This window comes from Symsagittifera roscoffensis, chromosome 1 (assembly GCF_963678635.1).
Source record: "Symsagittifera roscoffensis chromosome 1, txSymRosc1.1, whole genome shotgun sequence".
NCBI lineage: Eukaryota > Metazoa > Xenacoelomorpha > Acoela > Convolutidae > Symsagittifera > Symsagittifera roscoffensis.
The window spans coordinates 93056689-93082297 of record NC_087062.1 but is presented as its reverse complement, the minus strand read 5'-3'; the positions used below and the strand labels follow the sequence as shown (position 1 = coordinate 93082297).

General features: G+C 32.0%; 1 protein-coding gene across 1 annotated transcript in view; it reads left to right on the top strand.

The window, feature by feature from the left end:
- The first annotated feature begins 2067 nt into the window (after positions 1 to 2067).
- LOC134840744 (transmembrane protein 129-like) overlaps positions 2068 to 25609 on the top strand; it is a 422427-nt gene continuing 398885 nt past the window's right edge. Inside the window, exon 1 of the mRNA XM_063856768.1 lies at positions 2068 to 2081. The gene's annotated coding sequence lies outside the window, so the exon portion shown is untranslated. The remainder of the gene's footprint in view (positions 2082 to 25609) is intronic.

The following is a 25609-nucleotide window of genomic DNA, read 5'->3' as shown; positions in this document are numbered from 1 at the left end:
AAAAACTGAAGTGACAATTTTGAATTTTCTAATTTTTAAACTTAATATTTTGTTGCTTTTTGCGAATATAGATTTTTTGGCAGCCAAAACAAAAATTATTATTTTTTACTCTGTTTGAAAGTGAGTCCTTGACGCAATGCTAAGCTTGGACTACGGGGTGTTAACTCTTCAAGTATTGTAGCAATTCAAAATAGTCAAGATTGAAACAACTTATTTAACATTTTGCCAAAAAAGATTTCCATAACTACTGATAGTGTATTGGAAACTTCAATAAAATTTAATAATCATTTTTTCATCTTGAAAAAACGATCTTATCCTCGAAATATGCTGAATATCCTTTTGCGTCAGACTAGGAATTAGATTGATTTGGAAAATCACTTCTTTTTTAGATGATTTAGATTTTTTGATAAAATTGACGTTGTAGTATTGAGAAATACTACACAGACAAAAGACCCTTGTCTTAATTGTTTATTTAACGACCCAATTCTAAATTGGAGCGTGCCATTTAAATTAAAGCCTCTTTTCACTAAATCAGATATTGACTGATTTACTCTTATTAGGACTATAAAATCTTGTTTTGAAAATCCACTCCTTTTTAAATACTTGTCCAATTTTTCTCATTTTTTCATGCTCAATATTTTAAAAGGGCGGCGATTATTAATACGTCCCTTTTAACTTAACTTGACACAAACTGGATAAATATTTAGCAGTCTTGCCGGCTGCACTGAAATTCTCCTTGCTTTGATTAAGCAGAGGTGCACCTGCAATATGATGCATCAGAGAGATTAATATGAATTTTTAATAAGACAAACTGAAGACTGCGGTTTTTATCAAAGGGGACTAATAAGTTGAAGATATTTGATTTGAAAAAATCAAATAAAAACTAGTTGAAAGTTCCCTTATTAGAAAGGGAGAACAAAGGAGCAGGTGAAACCTGAATAATTAAAGATTGAATCAGCCGCCGGTTTATGCTTACGAGCAAAAGGACTGGCCTGAAATCTTCAGTGTTTCATTTTGCTCAGTAAGCAGCAAGTCAGTTCTCTTCAGTCAGATCTTTTAAAAATAAATAATTTTTCTTTTCTGCCCTAACAATAAAATTAATCTAGCCCTTTTCACTTATAAAAAGAGAATAAATTCTCATTTTAAGTTCGATAAAATTATAAATCGAGATACTCGAGATAACCACACCTGAGGAAGTCTGGACTACAAATACCCAAAGGACTACGGCAAGACGATTCAGACTACCCAACCAGAAGTGCTGACTTGGACAAAATCAAGGGCAACCATACATACTAATCAGCCATCGACCTTAGTAAGAAGATAAAATATTGATGAACAAAATAAGATTAGCTCAACCTCCCCTCATAGGTATATTTCTTTAAGCTGTTCGATTCGTTTATATAATCTAATAACCCAGTGCTTTGTATCTAACCAACTAATTAATTCATACCTTTTCTAACTATTGTTTCTACTCTACTTTTTGTCAAGACAATTTGACGATCAAGGTGAGACTTATAATTTAGGATAAAATTACTAAGCATTCAACCAGCAATGAGCGCTTAGTAAAACTGGTGCGACCGCAGCAGAGAACTACTCCTTAAGAAATTCTTTTTCCAACAAACTCGAAACAGCTTTTAAAATTCAAAAAAATTAATTAAAATTAATATTAGGATCTGTGAGTATTTGTCAGATTAGTTTCCAACCTCAAAAAGCCAGAGACAATGGGTATCTTTCGATAGAAACACAATTTCATTGTCTTCTACTTGACAGATATTCCTAGTAGGGTTCTTGCGAAAGCATACCCTGCGCTAGCAGTCGCCCACGATATCCCTCCATCTCGAGGTCTATTAGACGGCTTTCTAACTGACATTAGCTCATGAACTTAACTATTATCTACTATTATAATAATATATAAAATTTCTGAAAGAATCGTTCCGTTCTCTGCCTAAGTCCGCTAGTAAGATATACCCGTTTTGTCCAGTAATCCACTAATTACATGCCAAAACTTCAGTTTAAAGTTATCATCACTAAAATTAACGAAATTCTGTCTTAAATTAAAGTGCTCAAAAACTTATTAAATATCTTCATTTATTTTTTCGAGGGGGTTAAGTGGTCATATGTGCGATCTAAGAGTACCCTAAATTGTATGATAAATTGAATTCTTCATCACATTATCTCAAACCATCCACGGTTGTTGCTATTTATCCTAATCCTTCATCAATTCTCGAGGCTTATCCTCAAATTTTCTTAAACTCATTTTAATTCTAACCACCTTAACGTAACTTAAACCTAAATCATCCATCAGTAAAGCTACCAATTACTGAAACTAAGGAAGAAAATAACAAAAACCAAAAAGGAAGGAACGGATTTGAGTGTTTATTGATAAATCATTAGTTTTTTTTGACACAGTTTAAATATACACCTAATTAACAATAAGATTACGCACTAAAACCAATCTTAAACGTTAACCACATAACACCAAACACCAAGTTTTAGTTTCAGCACAAAAATATCAGGTTTCACAACAAAAACTAAGTTTAAAACACTGACACATCCACTTTATATTGATAAAATAGGTTTCATATGATAGCATAAGCACTAAAAAATTGATTTTTACGAGCCAAAATTTTTGGTTTCAGTCTAGGTTTCAGTTATAGGTCCAAACGTTTCAGTTAAAATAAGTATAGTTTCCGGTCAAAATTTCAAGTTTCTGTAAACGGATTCGGGTAAAACAGCAAAAATTGAACTAGTCAAACCCAAATTTCGATACCATAAGTCAAAAACCTGGTCTTAAATGGTACGTTTTTGTTAGTTTCAGGTTTCAGAACACAAAAATTGAGTTTTTGGTCTCAAAATTGAGCTCCGAACGCCGAATTTTGACTTTCTAAAGAAAACTAACGGTGTTAAAACCCACCAAACCAATTTTAAATTTTGGTTCCTAAGGCTGAAACGTACGTTTCAGAATTGGTGTTTTTGGTTTCAGAACCAAAAATCTTGCTTCCCAAGTGAAATTTTTGTGAAATATTGAAAGATAATAGGAATCCTTAATGCACTAACAAATTTTTAAACTCAAAAAACTTCTAGAAGGTGTTAGTTTGAGCCCTCAAACTTATAGTTTCAGAAAACTAAAATCGTCGTTTTAGGCTAAAATTTTCATCTTTTTAGCAATTTTATTGCTGGAATAGAAATATATCAGAAAGACCAACCTAAATTTTCAATCTCAAAACTCTAAAACCAAGTGGTCAAACCATAGTTTCAGTTCTAGAAATCATAGTTTCAGCCCCAAAAACTTAGGTTTCCGCAAACAAATTTTTGATTTTGAAGTTACAAACCTGTTCAAAATTCTAATTTACACTAAACCAGCTATCAAAAACCAACTTTTTATTTTCATGCACCGAGTTTGAGAGAGTTTAAGAGTTTTAGGTTTGAGTTTTCAAAAACTAAGCTTAAGATATCAAAAGATTCGGTTTTCTCGAAACTTTTTGCAAGTTAAAGCAAAAACCAGATATAATACAGCGTATAGAAAATTTTAAGATTAAAAATATTCAACTTCAGCTACCATAGTTTCAGGTTTCATATTATCGTTTCAGTCAAAAAATTTTCTAAAAATTTTTAACCAAAAAATTAAGTTTTGAACCAATAATACCCAATAAAGGCATATAGTTATATTGTTAACAATACCATAGCATCAACAAAACTTCACTTGAACAAAGTTTCAGGTTTCAGTTAAAGTTTCAGCGAATACAATACTTGAAAAACTTAGAAAAAAATTTAGAAATTTTTTTTTTCCAAAGAAATTTTTTTATTTCCTTATCTTATTATTAATAACCTTTGTTAATATTCAATAATTCCTAAGAGGTTTTCATTACTCTAAGACATACTAATCAAATAGTACAACTTGGCTTAAGAAAAAGAAAACAAACATCGTGAAATTAATGTCAACACATTTTAAAATTGACGTCAGTACAATAAATTTAAAGCTCAAATTAGGAAATAAAGTCTCTAACATCATATGGTATATCACTAACACTGAAAAAAATCATATTAGTATACTAACAAAACAGCCTAAAGAAGATAAACACGAATTATACGTCTTCTTTCGACGAAATACTCCAGAAATTGACACAATTCTTCAGCAAATAAAAATACCAAATAACATAATTTGTATACCGGAAGAGCGATTAATTGCTTCACTCCCGATTGTTTTTGATATCATAATATACCAAAGCACAAAACTACTTGCATTTTGATCATTTTTTATTGAAAACACAAAATTTTCTTAAACAAAAATTAAAAATCATAACAAGTTCATAAGAAAAATTTAAATATTTTTTATATTGTTTATCATTCCCTAGATAAATATTTATGTCCCTAAAAGGATGTAAAATGCTATGACCAACTTTTATCAAGTAAATACAACAGCATTTAATTTAAAACTAAAATTGAAAAATAAATCCACAAAAATTATTTGGTATATCACCAATATCCAAAAAGATCAAATCACAATTTTGTCCAAACACCCACACAAAAATATTCACGAATTAACCATTCTCTCCAGCAGCAATACCCCAGAGATAACTTCTATCTTAAAAAAGCTTAATCAGCCCCATAGCACTATTGATCTATCTAACAAAAATTCGTATTCATTGAATTCAGCAAACTTCATTGTAACTTAAATACAATTATTTCAGTCCGAAAAAATTGATCAGTACACAACACATCCAAACCCTTTATATATTGTTAACAAAACATTGAATGAATTAAACAAAGATGGCAAACGTAGTAGCATACCCAGATTTAGCTCTCGAAAAGTTTACCGGCTTAGATCCGAATGAAGATGCAAGAGATTTTCTTGATATAGTAGAGAAAAAGATAGCATTTTCCTTAGGCACTAGACCAGGAGATGCAGGTGACGAACAAGACGCATATGATGACAGACAAAGAGCCTTATTTGGTTCAATATTAAGAGGTCCAGCCGCTCAATGGTATCAGGGATTAGCAGCAAACTTACCTTGGAATGATATAGATAGATTCACTGATGATAAAGATAAGTATAGGAGACGAATAGAAGCAGAAAACATAAAAAGACAACCTGATGAATTCATTAAAAGCTACATACATAAATTAAGCACCGCAAAAGACCGTGGATGGCCTAATCCAACTTTTAATGATGATCAAAGAACAGCAAAGAAAATGGAATTCTTTGTACGCGGCTTAAGCCCGCCAGGCTTGAAACAAAAAGCTCATCAATTCCTAATTGAGAATCCACCCGCAACATGGCAACAATTAAAAAATCATATTGCTACAAAAGACTTAAGTTTTGCAATAAGTAGTGAATTTATCGGAACAGCATCCAGTAGCATAGAAAATAAATTGGAAATAGAGGGAATAAAGAATCAACTTAAAGAGTTAACAGGACTAATGAAGGATCATAAGATAAACGCAGCCTATAATCCACATGAGCATACAAACAAACAAAACAACCCAATGTTTTCAACTGGTGTTGCATGTCAGGCCACACGATAAGCCATTGCTTTAAATATAACGATCAACAGGAGCAAAATTATAACTCGCTTCAATTAAGAGAGAATTCAAACAGAAGTCACCATAACTATAGCAAGAGTAGGTCAAGAGTAGACAACAATTTCAATGACATAAACTCTCAGCAAGAGTTCAGGCACTTGTCAAACTTCAATGAAAGTTCTCAATCGCGTGACAGGTCGAACAGTAAGAAACACTTCAACGAAAATAACGATTATCATTCACCTTACCAGATCCACAACTTTAGTGATGATGACATTCCAGGAGACTATACCGATAATGAGTGTGAACTTGTGAATTTAAACTAGATCAGTCTCCGTCTGAACCAAAAATACAATTATATATTAACTTATACCAACATCCCGTCGGAGACAAAAATAAAAATTACGGTTTGGAAACCCAATTTCTACTAGACACTGGAGCAACATGTTCGCTGATTAATTTTGACAGTTATGAACAATATTGTAAAATACAGCCTCTACAGCTGAATAAATGTAGATCAAATACAGTTGCTGTTAATGGAGAAAAACTTAAACTTATAGGTTATACTAATTTTGACTCAACTTTTGGGACAAACACTAATAATCCGGTAAAATTGAAGCATGCATTTCAGCCAAGGATGGATGCGATCTAAATATATTAGGAATTGATTTCATTTCTCACAACATTAAATCAATAAATTTTCTAAATTTAAACTTAGAATTAAAACAATACCCAGATATAACAGTTCCTATCAGTGTCATAAGAAGCAAAAGTTATCCATATCTAAGCTTTTATCAAAATGTACTTCTTGATAAAAAATATAACTATTGCACCAAAATCATCCCTCGTAATTTCAATTTCTCCAGCAGGCATGGTTTTCAAAGTAGGAACATCGTTTAGAATTGATAAGTCTTTAGAACAAAAAGGCATTAATGCAAAAAGCACTTATTGTAGGAATGAAATTAAGTCAATGCCTATCGTACTAAAAAATTCCAGGGAATCAAAAGTAGACATAAACAAAGGTGTAATAGGTCAAACATTTGAAAACATAGAAATAAAATAAACCCAATTCTTCCCTTTAAAATAATTATAAATATGAAGTTTCCATTAAAACTTTTATAACGCTTTAAAGTTGTGAAGTTTACCTAACATTTTGTATACTGAGCAGTAAATTTAATTTAATCCTACTAAACAACAAGATTACGAGTTTTGTCCTACAAATATACTACAATGAAAAGCGGTTCTGTATGACACCCAAAAGGATATGCCAAAATGCATGAACACGGATTTAATTCTTAACCGAAATCGAAAACAGTCAAGTACGCTAACAATTTTGGACCATCCTCAAAATCAAATAAAGACAAATGGCTCAGACAAAAAAAGTTTTTCGACTTCAACATATTTGCAACAAAAATGCAAAAGGCCAGGAGTTTCAAATATTACAGTTTTACGAGTCTATAATAATTTCATTTTCAGGCGGTTTTATTAACTGAAAATTCAGTATTACACTTAAGGGAATGTCAAATTACCCTACGTACAATAACGAGAATTAATAGAGTAAAACCTTTGATGAAAGAACTAGCCAATGTAAAATTGTAACAAACTCATTCTGCGAAGTTAATTTGCACCATCGGATTCCTCTTAGGGCCCAAGAAGGGACCGATGACATTATTTTTATCTTTGTAGTTTTCAAGTTACAAAATGCAAACTAGAAGAAATTCATCAAAAAGGGAAATAACACTTCCTTTCTTCTCAACACAATGAGTAAAATTTTCACCAATATTCTTTATCATAAAATGGGCGAACAATGTTTTTCGACCCGACCCGCCGCAGATTTATGCCAGCATTTGTTGGTGGCTTCATGTAGCTTTTTTAAAATTATGGTACCATATTCTTTCAACAACGCAAGTGCTTGTTGGTGGCTGTATGCAGCCTTTGAGACTCTTATGATTCGCTCCTCACAATTTGGCCAAAATGTCAATTCGGTAGTTCAAAATCCACAACATGCAGGCATTTAAACTCTGAAAAACAACAAATTTTCAGAAGCAACACTTTGAAATTTGGACCGCATCATCCTTAAGATTGTTTACGTTACATTTTTGCATCATAAAGTTCAGGATGATTTCTGTACTAACAATGTGAACATGGATTGATGCAGAGGATTAAAACCGAAGAAAAATTATTACACTTATCTTATTGTATTTTATATCATTATGAAATTGGTCTTTAGTTTTCCTTTTCTTCGATATTTCATTTTTCTTTGATTCTATTTCATTTCTTCTCAAAAAATGAAACGAGTTTTTCTGGTTATGACAAAATGTTGTCAAGATAAATATTTTGTTTGTTTATTCTTGTCTGACAATTTTTATAAATTTCTGTTGGTTTATATTTCATTCTGGTAAATCCCAACCGAAGTTCATAGCTGTATAATTTGTTAAGGACGCCATGGTAAGCCTGTGAATGAACCCTGGTAGACATACATTTAAGATTAGGGGTTAATTAATGCCCAAATTTCCATTTTTGCTTTAACTACATAAAATTAAAATCTGAGCTTAACTCAGTCTTGTAAAGTGCTTTATTCCTGTGGTTAATAAACACCATGATCGTCTTTCTTCATTTCTATTCCTGTGGTTAAAAAACACCATGATCGTCTTTCGTCATTTGTTTTCCGTGGTGGGTTTGTGCGAAACCACAAGATTATATTTTTCACCTTTTATATATATACAATTTTACACTTTGTCCTTCATTGTTCAAACATTTGATAATTAGCCTTAATATCCGAATGTAATTCGGGATTTTGAATATTTGGTCATTTTATATTGATGTTTAGCAAAATGGAATATGACCCAATTTTAAACTGGAACTGCAGAAAGCAGACCCAGCACCGGAGGATTTTAAAAGAAAGCTGACTCTCAGGAAGAAACAACGGAAACCTTTAGCAGTTCAATCTTTGTCAATGGACGACGGGTTAAATAAGAACCCTCGCAATTTTTTCAGTTTAACCCAAAGATTGGAGCTGCAGAAGTGCAGAGAAACCAAATTGGATACGGAAAATCCAAAATATATAACGAGTTTAAAGTACTCAATAAAGGAAAATTATAACAGATGGAAACTGCCATCGTTCATTGAATTCGTCAACTCAACGACAATGGAAAAGGCGATGATGCCTATCGACTTCATAACCCAGCCAGAAGTGGTTATAAAGAACGAAAACAACTTCTGGAAATTAAAGAAGAGGGAGGAACACGGCTACATCCTCAAGGCAGGAGGCACGCAAGTCACCATCCCGTTCGAGGGAATAACTGCTTTTCCGAACCATGTAAAAAACAGACAGGAAGAACAGGACGACATTCAACAACTTACGGACGGAATGAGCAGACTACGAATCAAGAACAAGATCAAAAAGAAGAAAATCGTGAAGTTGCAACAAAAACTCGAGGCTTCACAGAGGAAGATAGCGATCCTCAGATCATACAACATGGAGCTTGAAGCCGGAAGGAAGCTCTAGATAAAACCTAACTTATCTTTATAACTTTTTCATTTGATGTCCTTTTTAAATTTTATAACTATAGTATTTAACCATTAAAGTGTTTAAATTATCACCATGGTAACTGTAAGAATCGAACAGCTTAATTTTCTAAAAAAAAAAAGGGGTGAGTTGTAGTATTGAGAAATACTACACAGACAAAAGACCATTGTCTTAATTGTTTATTTAACGACCCAATTCTAAATTGGAGCGTGCCATTTAAATTAAAGCCTCTTTTCACTAAATCAGATATTGACTGATTTACTCTTATTAGGACTATAAAATCTTGTTTTGAAAATCCACTCCTTTTTAAATACTTGTCCAATTTTTCTCATTTTTTCATGCTCAATATTTTAAAAGGGCGGCGATTATTAATACGTCCCTTTTAACTTAACTTGAAACAAACTGGATAAATATTTAGCAGTCTTGCCGGCTGCACTGAAATTCTCCTTGCTTTGATTAAGCAGAGGTGCACCTGCAATATGATGCATCAGAGAGATTAATATGAATTTTTAATAAGACAAACTGAAGACTGCGGTTTTTATCAAAGGGGACTAATAAGTTGAAGATATTTGATTTGAAAAAATCAAATAAAAACTAGTTGAAAGTTCCCTTATTAGAAAGGGAGAACAAAGGAGCAGGTGAAACCTGAATAATTAAAGATTGAATCAGCCGCCGGTTTATGCTTACGAGCAAAAGGACTGGCCTGAAATCTTCAGTGTTTCATTTTGCTCAGTAAGCAGCAAGTCAGTTCTCTTCAGTCAGATCTTTTAAAAATAAATAATTTTTCTTTTCTGCCCTAACAATAAAATTAATCTAGCCCTTTTCACTTATAAAAAGAGAATAAATTCTCATTTTAAGTTCGATAAAATTATAAATCGAGATACTCGAGATAACCACACCTGAGGAAGTCTGGACTACAAATACCCAAAGGACTACGGCAAGACGATTCAGACTACCCAACCAGAAGTGCTGACTTGGACAAAATCAAGGGCAACCATACATACTAATCAGCCATCGACCTTAGTAAGAAGATAAAATATTGATGAACAAAATAAGATTAGCTCAACCTCCCCTCATAGGTATATTTCTTTAAGCTGTTCGATTCGTTTATATAATCTAATAACCCAGTGCTTTGTATCTAACCAACTAATTAATTCATACCTTTTCTAACTATTGTTTCTACTCTACTTTTTGTCAAGACAATTTGACGATCAAGGTGAGACTTATAATTTAGGATAAAATTACTGAGCATTCAACCAGCAATGAGCGCTTAGTAAAACGTCAAAAGTTTGCAGGAAAACATTTGATTTCAAATTTGAAGTTGAGATAATTAGGCTACTTTCTTAACAAAAGTCAATTTGGACATGATCAATTGTATGAAGTAAGTATTTTCAAAATTACAAAATAAATCCAACTTTTCATAATTTTTCTTGATTTGGAACATCTCCAACATAAATGTCAATGCGCGCAAAAATAAAACAGAAATTATAGCCAACTGACAGTTGAAAAAAAGTAATGAAAGCAAAAAACATAAAAAACACTAAAAAAATCCTAGCTTTCGAGTTTCAAAGAAAAAAAAAGCTCTTTGAATTTCTAGAAAAAAAGTATGATTGGCGCTTTTTTGATAACTTGAACCCAAGTAGAGAAAACTGGATCAATAGGTAAAGTTTTTATTTCGCTGGGAAGTCTTAAAACTCAATTCAACTTTCGAAACTAGAATTCGTTCACATTTTTTTGCGCCATTTCCACGTTTGTATTTGGAGACTGCTATTTACGTCACTTTCAGCAGACGAATTTCAATTGAACTCAACTGCGTTCATCGAATCTATAAAAAAACTACTATTTGGACTATTAAGCGGAAATTGAACGTGTTTGTGTAAATTGAGGACCTGCATACGCATTAAGATATCAAAATCTCTCGAAATAGTCTTGGTAACAAAAATTTAATATCTAAAACCTGGCTAAACTGCTTTTATCAATGTGAAGCCTTGAGTATTTTGACAGAATTGGAAGAACTCGACAAAACTGAGTGTCTTTGAAAAAAAAAATTTTTCAGCTCTTCCATTGAAAACTTCATGCCTGTGATTGTTTCTTTATTGAGTTCACTTTTCACTATTTAGTTAGCCATTGTTAACAGATTTCTTAGAAATCTCCTCTGAAAAATAAAATAATGATATTTTAGCTGCATAGTACAAAAACTACTTCTATTTCAGTTTTCACTATTTTAGGAAGTTACGAAAGTTTAAAATCGGCAACATTGGAATGATTAAAACCCGCAAAATTTCAATTTTTTGTCTTCTAGCAAAAGTAGTAAAAGAAGTGAAATTTGGCCCATAAAATATCCCAATTCAAGTGAGGCACGCTTATCAATCCAAATATTGTATAAATAGATTCTAAATGTATCGTTTTGTAGTTTGTATTGGTTATTTGAGAAACTTTCAAAACCAGAAAATTATGAAAAGTTTGATTTTTTTTCGTTTAAACCTATCAAAAATTTTGAAAACAATCTATGTTTAAGCACCCTACAGTACAGTCGAGTTACTCAGTGTTTGGCCCTAATACGACTAACTTTTATGTTGTTCCGGCTTGTATTTTTATCAAGCAAACCGAAACCGAGACTGCTCAATGCTTAAAAACACAGTTTGCGGCAAATAAAATATGTGAACGCATTAGTTCAAAACTGAAACTAACATTTGAACAAAAATAGCAAATGAACATTTTTCATTTTTCGAAACTAAAGAAAAATGTATATCACATTAAGGATCTCGCGTTTTTAAGAGCGGCTGATTGGCTCTAATTTTGTAGAACAACCCCAATTAGAAAAAAAATGGATCAAGATACTTTTTTTTGCTCCTGAGAAACCTGGGAAAAAATGCAAATTTTACACCAAAGTGAGCTCCAAAAAGATACTGTAATTTTTTGTTTAAAACATTTTGGCCTTCTGGCCTTCTACTTCAAAACAATTTGCATGCTATACTCTAATTTTATGCAAAATGAAGTTTTTATAGAACTTTTAGGGAGCTCGGAATATCAATTTGATTGACGTAACAAAATTGACAAAATATTATCATTTGTTAGACAAACCACCCAAACATTGTTATTGAAAAAATCTCGCACATGTCACTGATATCAAAACTACTTCTGTGCATTTTTCAATATACCACCAATTGAATACTCCTGTTTTTTATAATAAGTAGGCGACCAAAAATTGTCTCATTCTAACTATTAACTACTTTCCTGATTGCACCCCGTAATGAAAATTGGCTCAGGTGTTCGCATTTTCTGCACTGCGCAAATACTCCGAAACTTCTTGTAGAAAATTCCAATTGCACGAGTCTTTTTGATTGCTGAAATTGCTTTGGTAACAACCAGTTTCATATTCTCTTATATTCTTCGAAAGTCGAAAAAACAATGATTTTTGCGTATACTTTTGAGATTCGGATGCTTTAATTTATATTTTTTCACAGTTCAAAAATGGTAAGTGGGCAATTTTGTAGACTGAATTGTTTGCGCTTTTGTAGTTTATAAATTTATTTAAGCGTTAAGTGTAAGCACAAAATAATTAGGCTCGGTAAAATAATTTACATTCAACTTACATTCAATTTACGTGCCACCTTAGTTTTAGGGAAAGTCCCCGATTATTTTCAATTTCTATTCTTCAAAATTCCCAAAGTATAATTTGGCTGTGGAAAAAAAGAAAAAAAATTCGAAATTGATTTATTTTTTAACATTTTATTAGCCAAAAACTATTCGAAACTAATTTTTCTGAGATAATTTGCACCAATCTAGGTATGACACATTTTTGGTAAAGGTAATACAGTTTGAAAAAACTGGAGCAATATTTTAATTTTTTCTTCCGCTGGTAAATCTTAAAATTAAGTTTCACTTCCGAAACTAAAAATCTTTCTCCTTTTCTTTGTCCAACTGTAATTGGAGAGCGCATTTTACCTATCCTTAAGCAAATCAATTTGAACTGCACTCAAAAAAACTAATATACCAAAGTGCACTCCATCGATTTTGAAGCCTTTTAAGCTTTTTTCCTGAAAAATAAATAAAGAAAACAAAATCACTAAGACTTAAATAAGAGTTTTCACTACCTTTATCGACTCTGATTTTTATTTAAAAAGAAAAGTTTAAGCCTTGCGAATTTCATGTTTTTCTCGGACTGCTGGACAAAATACTTAGATTTCTAGCATAATGTTCATTTTCAACAAAATCAATAACTTTAGCTACCCTCTATAAAAGTCTCAATAGTGGTTAACAATATGAATAGAAAAAAGTAAAAATATATATTACAATCAGAATAGAAAGAATAAAAAGAAAGAAAGAAAGAAGAAAAAAAATGTTATAAAAAGTTATTACCAACTGCAAAAAAAATATTACAATTGTCAATTGATTTTTTCACTGAGATTGTTTCCTATTGCATGAACATGTTGCTTACTCGACCTATTCGAGAAAAATTTCACACTGCTGAAAGTTTTTACGCTATCGCTCGGGAATCAAATAAAACGTCTCATTTATGGAGAGAAAAACACGACTCTAAACACGTAGGTTTGGAAACACTGCTGACAACATGAAACAAAATCTCAGCTTTAAGTCCCAGAAATATCTATTAGCAAGGACAAATTTGATCATCAGGTAGCTGATAATCATCTGAGCTATCATCTAACTGTTAACTTCTGACATAATTTCTCAATCGAGTTAAAAAACTGGATGGAAATGCGGTCACATTAAGCCTCCATAGATGCCGAATTCGCCAAGACCTTGTCTGATAAACTTTCCGCAGTTTTTTATCGTTTCTATCATCAACAAAAGTTTAAATTTTTTTGTTGAAGTAAAATACTTGTATACCTTTCAGGAGGCTTGTTGAGATGAGTTGAAAATTGTGGGATTCACAATAGGCCAAATTTCACTCAATTTCCAAACATCATAACATAACCAAGCCAACAGACAATTAAAAAAGAGTCAATGAACGCAAGTAAAAAGAATAAAACATTGACTCATTTTTTTAAATGTCAAAAATTTGATAGCAAAAAGCCCTTAAAACTTTTAGAATTTCTAGAATAATTTGTGATTGCCAGTTTTTTTTGATAAAATAACCCAATTTCAGAAAACTATATCTATATACAAAATTTTTATCTGGCTGGGAAATCGGAAAAGTAAACTCCACTTTGGAAATTAAATTTCTTGGATTTTTTTTACCTTTGCTGTTCGATAGCGGATTTTGATTTGTTTTCAACAAAGTGCATTTAAAAAGATATCGAAAAGTAAATTTGAGCCTGAACAAACTTTAATGTTTTCTCCGGAAAAATCGAAAAAAAACATAGCGATCAGTAAAAGAGTCTGACCTATTTTTTTTCACTCTTAAAAAGCCATTTTATAGAATAAAGTCGAGTTAAATTTTAGCTTTGTCCACATTTTGTAATTTGTGAAACTATGTTAGAAATTTGAATTAATGAAAAACTATAAGATTTATAAAATAAGCAACGCAAAGGGTAGCTGAAAAACGGAAAAACGTTTGTAGTCTAAATAAATTATATGTAGAAACTTTTATGACAAATTATGGTAATCAAACTGATTTTAATTTAAAAAATACAACATAAAACCAACTTATTTGTTCTTAATCCGAAACGTATTTTCATTTCTTTAATTTAAAACACATCTCTTATTTTTTCGATGTTTTTTAAAACCATACAGGAGATATTGATCTCCTAAAGCCATGTTGACAAAATTGGCTCAAATATTTATGTACTTACTGGTTAGAAAATTTCCAAAAATTTCTAGTCTAATTCAATTTTTTTCTTCTTGAAAACTTTTAATTGCAAGTTGCATTTTTATAGCTATCAATTGTGATTATATTTTCAAAAATTTTTATTTCACTTCACAGAAAAAAATTAAAATAACCCTACCAAATGTTTGGTTGCGTTCGGATGTTTTTCTAAAATATTTTTTCGAAGTGAAAAACTGGCAGCTATCAGCCCACAGCATAACGTTTAAATATAATACTGCACAAAAAACAATTCAAAACTAGCTGTTCACGTTTTGAAACTCCAGTTTTCAAGAAGCACCTTGAACAACTTTTCATTACAAAATGATTGAAATTCTTGAGAAAACTATAAGCAAATTCTGATTTTACTCCTTTACAAGTTTCTTTTGAGGAGCTATCTCCTTTATTCGAATTTAAGCAAAAGCATTACTTAAATCAAAAATAAAAGTTGCACTCCAAAATGCCTCTTTTCAAATAGGCATCACAAAAAAGTGTATCACGAAAAAGCTAAAATCAGTTAAAGTTTTTGAAAAAATCATTAAAAAATTCACGATTGGGAAAGAACAGTCCTTGCTTGGTAGTATTGAAGAGTTCCATTCAAAATCTTTTTAAACTGTGGTCCTGCCAGACCATTTGATTTCTCCTTGAAACTCTTTAAGTGAACGAAAACCAAAAAAAAAATATGTGTCAAAATTTTTTAATCAGCTTTACTAAACTAGTGGATAAAGTTAAGCGCAAAATCAAACTTTTACTCTTTAATTTGGCTGTTTCAAATTTCGTTTTGGACAATATTTACTTTGAATGCCAGCTAAATTTCACATGGAACAAGAGCAATTGATCATAGCTGCCCTCTATGAACTTTATCAAAGTTTGGTTCAATCCGTTTCTGAAATAGCCAGATTTCATTATCTGCACTATGTTTTTTAAACCGCGTGAAACCCTAAGACAGCCTTTTCAGCAGAGTTTTCAAAGTGATGAATTCAGTTTTCTTGCTGAAAAGTTTTCACGTCCCATGAACAATTTTTTCACTCCTCTTATTCGAGAAATAGTTCACTCCAATATCTGGCATTTTTAGTCCCAGATTACAATGGTAACTCATTAAAATCAGATATTGATACTGTCACTGATGGTAGCTCCGCTCATTTACTCTCGGTCTATGTACAAATTTTGCTGAAATTCCAAGGAAATGTTGTCCAAAATGTACATTGAAATTAGGCATTTTACAGAGTAAAATCTAGAATTTGTGCTTAATTATGTCCGCTTGTGTAACTTCATTGAGGGCAGCTCTGATCACTTGGTCTCGGTCTATGTAAATCAGGGCTGCCTACTATGAAGTTATTGAAATTCAGTTTCAAAAACTATTCAATTTTTTCTGGGTCTGAAAATGCCAGATTTCGCCATCTGCACTGAAATGCTGAAAATGCGTCTAATTGGGAGAACCAGCCGAGTTTAGTAATGTTATCACGCTGAACAATTCAATAAAATTGCTAAGAATAGTTCAAGAATGTAAACATTTTCTCTCCACATTTTTGAGAAAGAGTTCACAACGATGCAAACCGTAGTTCAAAAGTCGAAAACCTAAAGACCTAAAAAAATGGTAAGTCTTTGAAACCAAACTTTGATAATTTCCCAAAAGGCAATTCTGATCATTTGCTTTTGGTCTATGTAAAAGTTTTGTTTAAATTCTTCGTGAAAGTTGCTCACAATCATCCTTGAAAACGGGAATTTTAGAGAGAAAAACCCGAACATTTTGTCCACTGATGTAGGTAGCTTATCGGGACCACACTTCTAAGCGAGGCTTCTAACGAAACCATTATCCTACACCAGTGGACAAAACAAAATGCAACTCCAAGATTTTACTCTCCAAATTGCGTGTTTTCAATGTACATTTTGGAACTGCACGCAAAGTTTTGCTACTTATTCACGCGAAGTAGAAAAAATTAGTGCAGAAGAGGAAAACTGGCATTTTCAGACCCGGATTACATCGGTAAGTCATTGAAATCAAAATTGATGCTTTCATAGATGGTATAGCTCTGATCATTTGGTCTCGGTCAATGTAAAATTTTAATGAATTTTGAAGGAAATGTCCAAATTGAAAACAGGCATATAAGAGAGTAAAATCCCGGGTCGAGATCCCGTTCAAAAACCGCTCAAGATTTGAGCGGTTTGAGCGGTTTTCCAGCAAGATTTGAGCGGTTTGGGCGGTTTAAGCGGTTTTTTTTTGGAAAAACCGCTCGAACCGCTCAAATCTTGCTTAGAAAACCGCTCAAAAACCGCTCATTTCTTGCGGTGATTTTTGAACGGTTTTTCAAGCAAGATTTGAGCGATTTTTGAGCGGTCTTCCCGGGTCGAGGTCCCAGACTCATGTCCATACTTTCGCGACAAAACTTTGGCATGTCCAGACTTTCCAGACCAAAATTAGTTCAAAACTTAACAAACTTTGGCTCTTTTCCAGTTCCCCCCCTTTCAAAATCAATTTTGAAAAACTTATATAACATTGTCATATTGCAATGAAATTTGGCGTGGTGACAAAATCGACAATTGTGAACAAATAACCACTCGTTACACTAATATATTGAAGGTCGTGTGAGGTGGGGGGGGAAAGGAAAAAGAGCCTCGAAGTCTTTTAGAGATGCCAATAATGACGCGCTTCAGAATGTTTTGCGCTTCAGAATGTTAGTCTATATTTCAGATGTTAGTAAACTGTTTCAGGGCAGCATGGCCTAACGGATAAGGCGTCTGACTTCGAATCAGTAGATTGGGGGTTCGAATCCCTCTGTGGGAGAATTTTTATTATTAAATCTTGCGCGGTTTTTGAGCGTTTTTTTTAGATAAACCGCTCAAAACCGTTCAAATCTTGCGCGGTTTTTGAGCGGTTTTTTTAGATAAACCGTTCAAAAACCGCTCAAACCGCTCATTTTGAAGCAAGATTTTGAGCGTAATTGTCCAAAAAAACCGCTCAAACCGCTCAAATCTTGCTTCAAATTAGGGGAAAAATCTCGACTCGGGATCCTTAGTTTATGCTTAATTTTGCCTAATAGTGTAAACATTTGAACGATTACCGAAAGAGCGAAGCTGGGTACTAACATTGGGACTAGGAGTGTCTGATGTGACGACAGAAACCCCCTTCTTTGAGGTGGAGTCGGAATCCTTATTGACAGCTGAAACATTCTTCTCATCGTCGTAAGCAATCGCGGCAGTCGACCCGTAGCTTTTAACGTAGTTTGCCATGTCCGTAAGCAAATTGTTTCAATTTTGTAAGCAAAAAATGAACGCAAGTGGTTAAAATTATTAAAATTGCTTAAAACAATCGATTTTTCATTTAAATCTTTTCATTAGATCATAGAACTTTTTCATAAAAGTTCTTTCCATAAAGTTCGTAGAGTTATAAGGAAGTTTTATTATTTTTTAAAAGTACACAAGTGGACAAATTTAGGCGCAAATTCAGGATTTTTTCTCCGAAGCGCCTGCTTTCAAGTCCCATTTGAACAAAACTTCCTTCGAAATTCAGTAAAAATTTTACATAGAACAAGAGCGAATGATCAGAGCTAACCTCTATGAAACTATCAATATTCGGTTTTAATGACCAATTTATTCCGGGTCTGAAATGCCAGTTTTCCTCATCTGAACTAAGTTGTTGCATCATAGTGAAAACAGTTTTGAATAAACGGAGTAAAAAATTTTTCGTGCGACGTGAAGCATTCTCAGCGAGAAAATGGAAACAATCAGTGTGAAAACTTTACTAAACTCGGATGCTTCTTACTTTCTTACGCAAAATAAAATAAGTGAGAACAGATAAGGAAAACTGGCATTTTCAGACCCGGATAAGATTGGTAAGTCATTAATACCGAATATTGATAGTTTCATATATGGTAGTTCCGATCATTTGCTCTTGGTCTATGTAAAAATTTTACTGAATTTTGAAGAAAGTTTTGTCCAAAATAGATATTGAAAGCAGGCATTTTTGAGAGTAAAATACCAAATTTGCGCTTATTTTTGTCCTTTAGTGTATATATTCAAAAATGCCCAACATTGACCAAATCGAGCGAAGAAGTTTGAGATTGATTCAAAATTTTAGTCCTGTGAAATCTTTTGTAAAATTTAGATTGACTTTGTTTTTCAAATAGAATTTATATTACAAATTGTGATTAGATGTGAAAAATATGTAACTTCCCTCTTCGTTCACATGGAAAAAAAAATCGCTTGACAAAGTTTTGAACCAGATTTTTTATCAAACACTTTTCACAAGCGATGAATATTTTTTACTGAACTTAAGTAATTGTCTCTACTCTGAAGTCAAAGGAGATGGAAAAAAGTGCAATGTAAAGTTCTGACCTTGTTGTTCGGGAAGTTGATTATCGTATTTTTCATCCATTTTATTGTTTGCGTATGGTGCTTTATCCTTGCGTTTTACCCGTTTTTTGTGTGCGAGTGTAGTAGGAGCTCTTTCACTAGGTTCACTGGACATCAAACCCAGTTAGCAAATTAAATCAAATCAAAATCAGCGTACCATTGTAATGAATACCAGATATTATGTCTTTGTTTGCAGTTTTGCTTCTGATACGACTTGGAAGGTGAAAAAACTTGGTTTTTTAAGATGTTCAGAGCAAACTTGACTTCTTTTTGAAGCACGTTTTTGAAAGATTTTTAAATATTTGATCAAAATTCTAGCTCCATATTAAGTTTGCTTCATCCTAGTCCTTGTCAATGTCGAAACCTGTAAGCAAATTTAGTAAAAAGCGGAAATATTGGCTGTTTCACATATCAAACCCCCTTATCCCTCCCCAGTCTAGTAACAAATAATTGAAACCCTCAAATTGTGAATGTATTGTAATTATAGAAAAAGTAAAATTACTTACCAGGTCACTTTAAAGTTCCGACCATAATTTGGTTAAGGAAGTGGAAAGAAAAAAACTATTTTATTGTACAGTTTTTGCTATTTTTGATATTTTTTAAACTAATTTAGAATTTTACCACACTCCACCGCGCGCGCTCTCAACCACCAAACCCACCCCACCCCCCTCCTGTGTCACCGCACCCTCTCTCAGTAATAAGCTGCAAGAAACACTCAAAAATCAATTTTCAAAAAAAAAATTTATGTTTTTTTTTAAATTGTGGTCGGAACTTTCTGCGCTAGTTGGTTGACCCATTTGCTTGTGGATGACCCTGTTTATTTTAGTTTGTCATCAATTGATAACCATCAGAAGCATGACACACAATAGATCAGGATCGGATTTTGATCCATGCCATATCCACAGAAGCCAAGAAAAATTAAATAGGTTCCCAGGAATCCGAATTTTAACCAAAGAACCAGTAACCCCACTGATAATTAGCAAACCAGACCCCAATTCTGAAATTCCCATGATTTTAGTATCCAAGCCCCACAAATAAGTAAAGCAGCAAAGATAAAAAAACGTAATGGAAGACCACGGTGAATCATAAATAACAAATAATGAAGCATAGTTTTTAATAAGGGAAACAATTTGGCAATAGAAGCTTCTACGAGATTATATCGGTAGATATTCATATAGTTACTATAGTTAATTATCTCTGAGCAAAACTGTCATGAGCATTTTATTCATATACTCACTTCTTTGGTTTTTAGTTTCTGACCCTGGGCTGTTTCTGCTTTTGGCTCTTTTGCCCTAAAACAAATAAAAACGGTGATATGTTACATTATGTGGTAATTTTGAGAAATATTTGAGTATTACATGTATTAAATTTGAAAACTTTTATGCACGTTATAGTCCTTTGATTTTCAATCACTTGAACATGCTACTAGCCCGGGTCGAGGTCCCAGACTCATGTCCAGACTTTGAGGGTCGCGCCGCATCCGGGTTTACACTTAAATTGCATAGTCGCGCCGAGAGTTTGAGTCTGGAAGTCTGGGCATGAGTCGCGCCGTGGGATTGCTTTTGTATATATATTTTGAACAACATTACTCTGACAGACGAAATATTGTTCAAAAAATTAGATCTTACACCTGTTTGTTTCGCCAAAAAAAATTAAATTCTGAAATAAATTACATATACTGTTCGAAGTATAACAAAGAGCGATCCAACTATTTAACTTGAATCTGCCCTTTATCGTAATATATCACCATAAAAACGTTTGAAAAATTTTCAGTGGTTGATTGTCAATGGCAATCAGCTGGGCAGGATAGGCTATCCACACTCTAGTTCGAGACAACTTCAACACCCACGGCGTTAAAACAATATCAGGCAAAAAAAACAATGTTTCAATTTTTTTTTCCTCAAAATATGGCACTTTCAGGCGCTTTGAGGAGCAATGAAACCTCAAACTCGGGTTTGATATAAAATAGAATCAAGCTGTGTTTTAAAGTCATCGAAATCATATAGAAGCATTAACATGTCTTATAGTTGCTTCAATCTATGCAATCCAGTGTTTATTGAAGCTTCTGCAAACTTTTGTCTATGAAATCAAAATGCAATGCATTTTTGCCACTGAAAACAATTCAGTTAATAGCAGAGGGTTCGGCTAATATGATGCCGGATTCCGAATTTTTATTTTAAAATTATTTAGGTCGCTCATTTTGCCGTTTGTTATTTATTTTTTGCTAGTATCTAAAGCTATAACTTTCGAGAAGAACAAACTTTCGCTTATTATTATTTCAGATTTCAGAGACAAGGAATGAACAACTGTCAGCGCAACTCACAAAAAAAAACAACTCAAAAACAACTCAAACGCAGTGGATTTGGGCTATTCATTCCAATTTGTTTATCATTTTTTGAGATCAGATCAAAATACGTATTTTTTTGACTTTAGTAACGAAAATAACGCCATATTTGTGCTCGAGACATTTTTTTTTCTTCAGACAAATTTAGACTTTTTAATTAGCCATTTTTGACGGAATTTTTTTAATATCATTCAAAAGGTCCTGTTGTTCCGAGCTTAAGTTTCAAAAGATAATTTACTTGTGATCATTTTTGTAAAATTATTGGGGTTTAAAAGTTGCCATTTAGGCCAATTTGGGACAATTAACGCACGATAAGTTTCGCGCTATTAACGCTTAAGCGGAGATTTAACCCGTCTTAGAATTCTTCCAAATTGGATGAAGTAGTCTACTTGTCTAAATTGATATGTTTCTTGGAGCAAATTATGTCACTTTGTTATAGGGCGTGGGGGATGAAAAAAAATATTAAAAACTTTTTTTTTCAATTTTCATTTTTTTGAAGTAAGTTATCATTTTTTAGGCGAACACCAAAAAGCAGACGGAACATTCAGATTTTCGCCCTGATACGAGCAGTCTTGTTATGTATAATTACAAAAGAGTGGAAAATTAATCATATGTTAAACCGCCAAAATGCAGTTTCGGCATTTTTTTGGAAAGTCTATCAATTCGATCTATATCTAAATTTATTGTAAAATGTATTTATACATGAACGTTTTTTGACGTCCAAAGTACCATTTTTCTTTGGAAAAAACTTTGTCAACTCAACCAACTTCTGAGATTCAATATTGGGTCAATCATAAAAGATTTTAAAACTTAACTTATTTCCATGTTTTTTTTTCTTCATTTTTTCTGCTTGTGAATTTTCTTCCAAAAATTGTTTTTCCAATAAATCCAATTCAACAATTTAAGAGTCACATTGCCATTATAAAAATTAGACTATTTCACACGAATGACTTTTTCTAAGCAACCAAACAAACACAACTTGGAGAAAAATAAGAGCATAGGAAATCCAAGAACTTTTTGTGTTTTTCAAAAAAATTATGAGCTCAAAACTATAAATTATTTTTTTTGTCTCAAGCAATTTTCAAAATTCTAATAATTTCTGGTTTTTGAGTCAAAGAATTTTCTTTTCTTCTGCTGAATCTCCTGAAATAAAATATCTACGTTTGAAATCTACATTTTTCCACTCTTTTTGCTGCTATTTATTATGATTTTGTTGTTGAAGAGTGTATTATCCCAATGAGCAAATGAATAAGAAATAAACATGAAAAAAATTGAACGACAATCCACCAAAAAACAATTGCAAATGCGCACAATTTTTTTGCGAAAAATTAGAACGAAAATGAAATAAAGACTCAATAAAAAAGAAAAGAAAAGAAATCAAGTTAAGAAAATTTTTGAAAAGTTGATTTGAGTCTTTTTCGTTAGAAAGCTCAAAACAAATTTTCTATTCAAAGCGCAGCTGTTCCTGCTTCCACCCCAATTATTTGGTCAAAGGAGAACGTTAATTGCCTTGAAAAAGAAAAATCAAATCTCAAAAAAAAACATTATTATGTACAAAAGTAAGTATGCAACCACATGTCAAGGATACGTAGAGTTTCACTACATTCAAGAGAAGTTTAAGCTATGAGACTGTTTTCTGTGTTTATGTGTAGTATCTTGATCACTGGATGAGTAGCCTATCGTCTTGATACAAGCAACGAATGTTTCGATCACAATTATTCTAGCCAACCAAAAACATTTTCTCAAAATTGGAAAAACTTGCAACCATCAAACAACAGTTTTTAATGGCTTTTCTTAAACCATTATATTTGATTGTTTTTATATTTTAAAGATCGTAAATTTTGTTATTATGCCCGAAATTTGAACTCAAACAGAAGAAATTTCGAACAAATTTTTTAAACACTAAACAAATTAATCAATTTTTTTTGTTAGAATTCGTATCACGACTGAAAAGGTTTTTAAAAAATTTCTCATTCCAATCACTGAAAACTTTTTTGAGGTAGTTCCAATTGGTTGAAAAAACAAAGAACAAATAGTTGGAAAAGATTCGATGAACGCAATGAAGTAGAAAAAATATAATGACATTTTTGTTGAAAAAACTTCAGGTTTCCGTCTTAAAAAAACATAACCAACCGATAGTTCAGAAAAGTAATGAACAAAAAAAAATTGATTTGTTTTTCAAAAAAAAACTTCAACTTATGCTATTTTAACATATCTATATCCCTTAGAGCTTTTTGATTTCCACAAACAATTTATGAGTAGATAGATTTAACCCAATTTGAGAAGACTGGATCAACAGATAAAACTTTCATGTTGCTGGGAAATCTGATAATTAAATTGCATTTTTGAAATTAGAATTTATTCACATTTTTTGCGCCTTTTCCACTTTCGTATTTCGAGAGTAAAATCTACGTAAATTTCAGCAGAAGATTTGCAATTGAATTCAAAAAATTCATATATACCTAAGTGCGATCATAAATCCACATCTGTAGTTTTCAGAGCATTTTAGGACTTATTCTTGAGAAAAAACTTAAGTTTTTCTACTAATCAAATAGCCACGGATCTTTTCAAATCGAGACATTTAAATAGAAACTTTTTTTCAAATTAATCAATTAAGTGACAAAATTCTTAAAACGTAAGCTGCTTAAGTCGTTAATGTGGTGAAAAGGTTATAACACAAAGCGTAAGTTTTTCTGTAAGACTAGAAAGCTTCAAATTCAATAAAATCCATAGTGAAAACATTTGGCTGGTGTTTTTGACAGTGTTCAGTATATCCTCTCCTACAACAAAAAAGAAGAAAAATTGGCTTCACACAAGAATTTCAACATAATTTTTTCTTAAACTTTGTACTTCACACCCAAAAATGTCTAGTTTTGAAAAGAATTGATAATTTCTTTTTTTATTCGAGCATAAAAGCTGGTGTGAGACTAAAAACAAACGGTACAAAATCATCCAAAAGGGTCTTCAAACTTAAATTATATTTGCAAAAACGCTCATCATACTAATTTTATATATAAAAAAATTGTACATTAAAAGTTTTTTGACAAATAAAATCAAAATTTTGACAAACAAAGCGTTTTTAATTAACAAAAAGTCACTTTAAATTGAATCACAACTTTCAAATTGATAGACAAGAATCTATAAACGCAAGGAAACATAAAAAACACTGACTTTTTTTTGGAAAAAAAAGCTAATTTTGATTCAGATGAAAAAAGGTCCTTGAAACTTCCGAGTTTTTCAATTTAAGAACAATTTAAGATTGACACTTTTTTGATACTTTGAAAAAACTAGAGCGATAGATTAAATTCTTTTTCCACATTTAAAACTGAAAATCAAAATTCATTTTCTAAATTACATTTTGATCATGTTTCTAAGACATGTAATTTTTTGCTTTTTAAATGTGGAATTTGCTTTCATTTTAACAAAGGAAATGATGTGAACTTAAAAAGGAATCAAAAGTTGCGCCGCGAAAAATCTAATTTGTGCGTGAACAAATTTTACAAATTTTTCTTGAACAAAAAACGAAGAAAAAAATCAATATTTTACATAGTAGTATTCACTATTCACTACGTGCATAATGTTTGAAAATCCACTACAAGCTATTCTTACTTTTCAGTTTTTAAAAATTGTTTCAGTTCTGCTCAGTTCAGTTGTTTTTCTGATCTTTTAGGCGTTTTGTCGCCTCTATCGATAAGCTTATGATGTACTCCTTTTCGATTAATTCGTCTCAAATTTATTAATTCAGCTTTTCTTTCAATGATTCGAATGAAATTATTCCGTTGCCGAATCCAGATATGGCTCATTTAAATTCTAATTCAAAAAACAGAAGAAAGTGAGAATTAAAAATAGTTAACAATCTTCGATAGTTTATTTACATATTAGGTGAAATTTGTACAATGAGATGAACATAGCCAATCGAAGATTGGAAAAGAGTAATGAACAAGTAAACATACAAAAATTTTGACTTTGTTAAAAAAATCTCAACTTTCGAATTTCAAAGAAAAAAATGGATGCATTTTGAGTTTTTTTGACTTTCTAGAGCAATTTATGAGGGCGCTTTTTTGAGAACCTTAACCCAACTAGAGAAAATTGG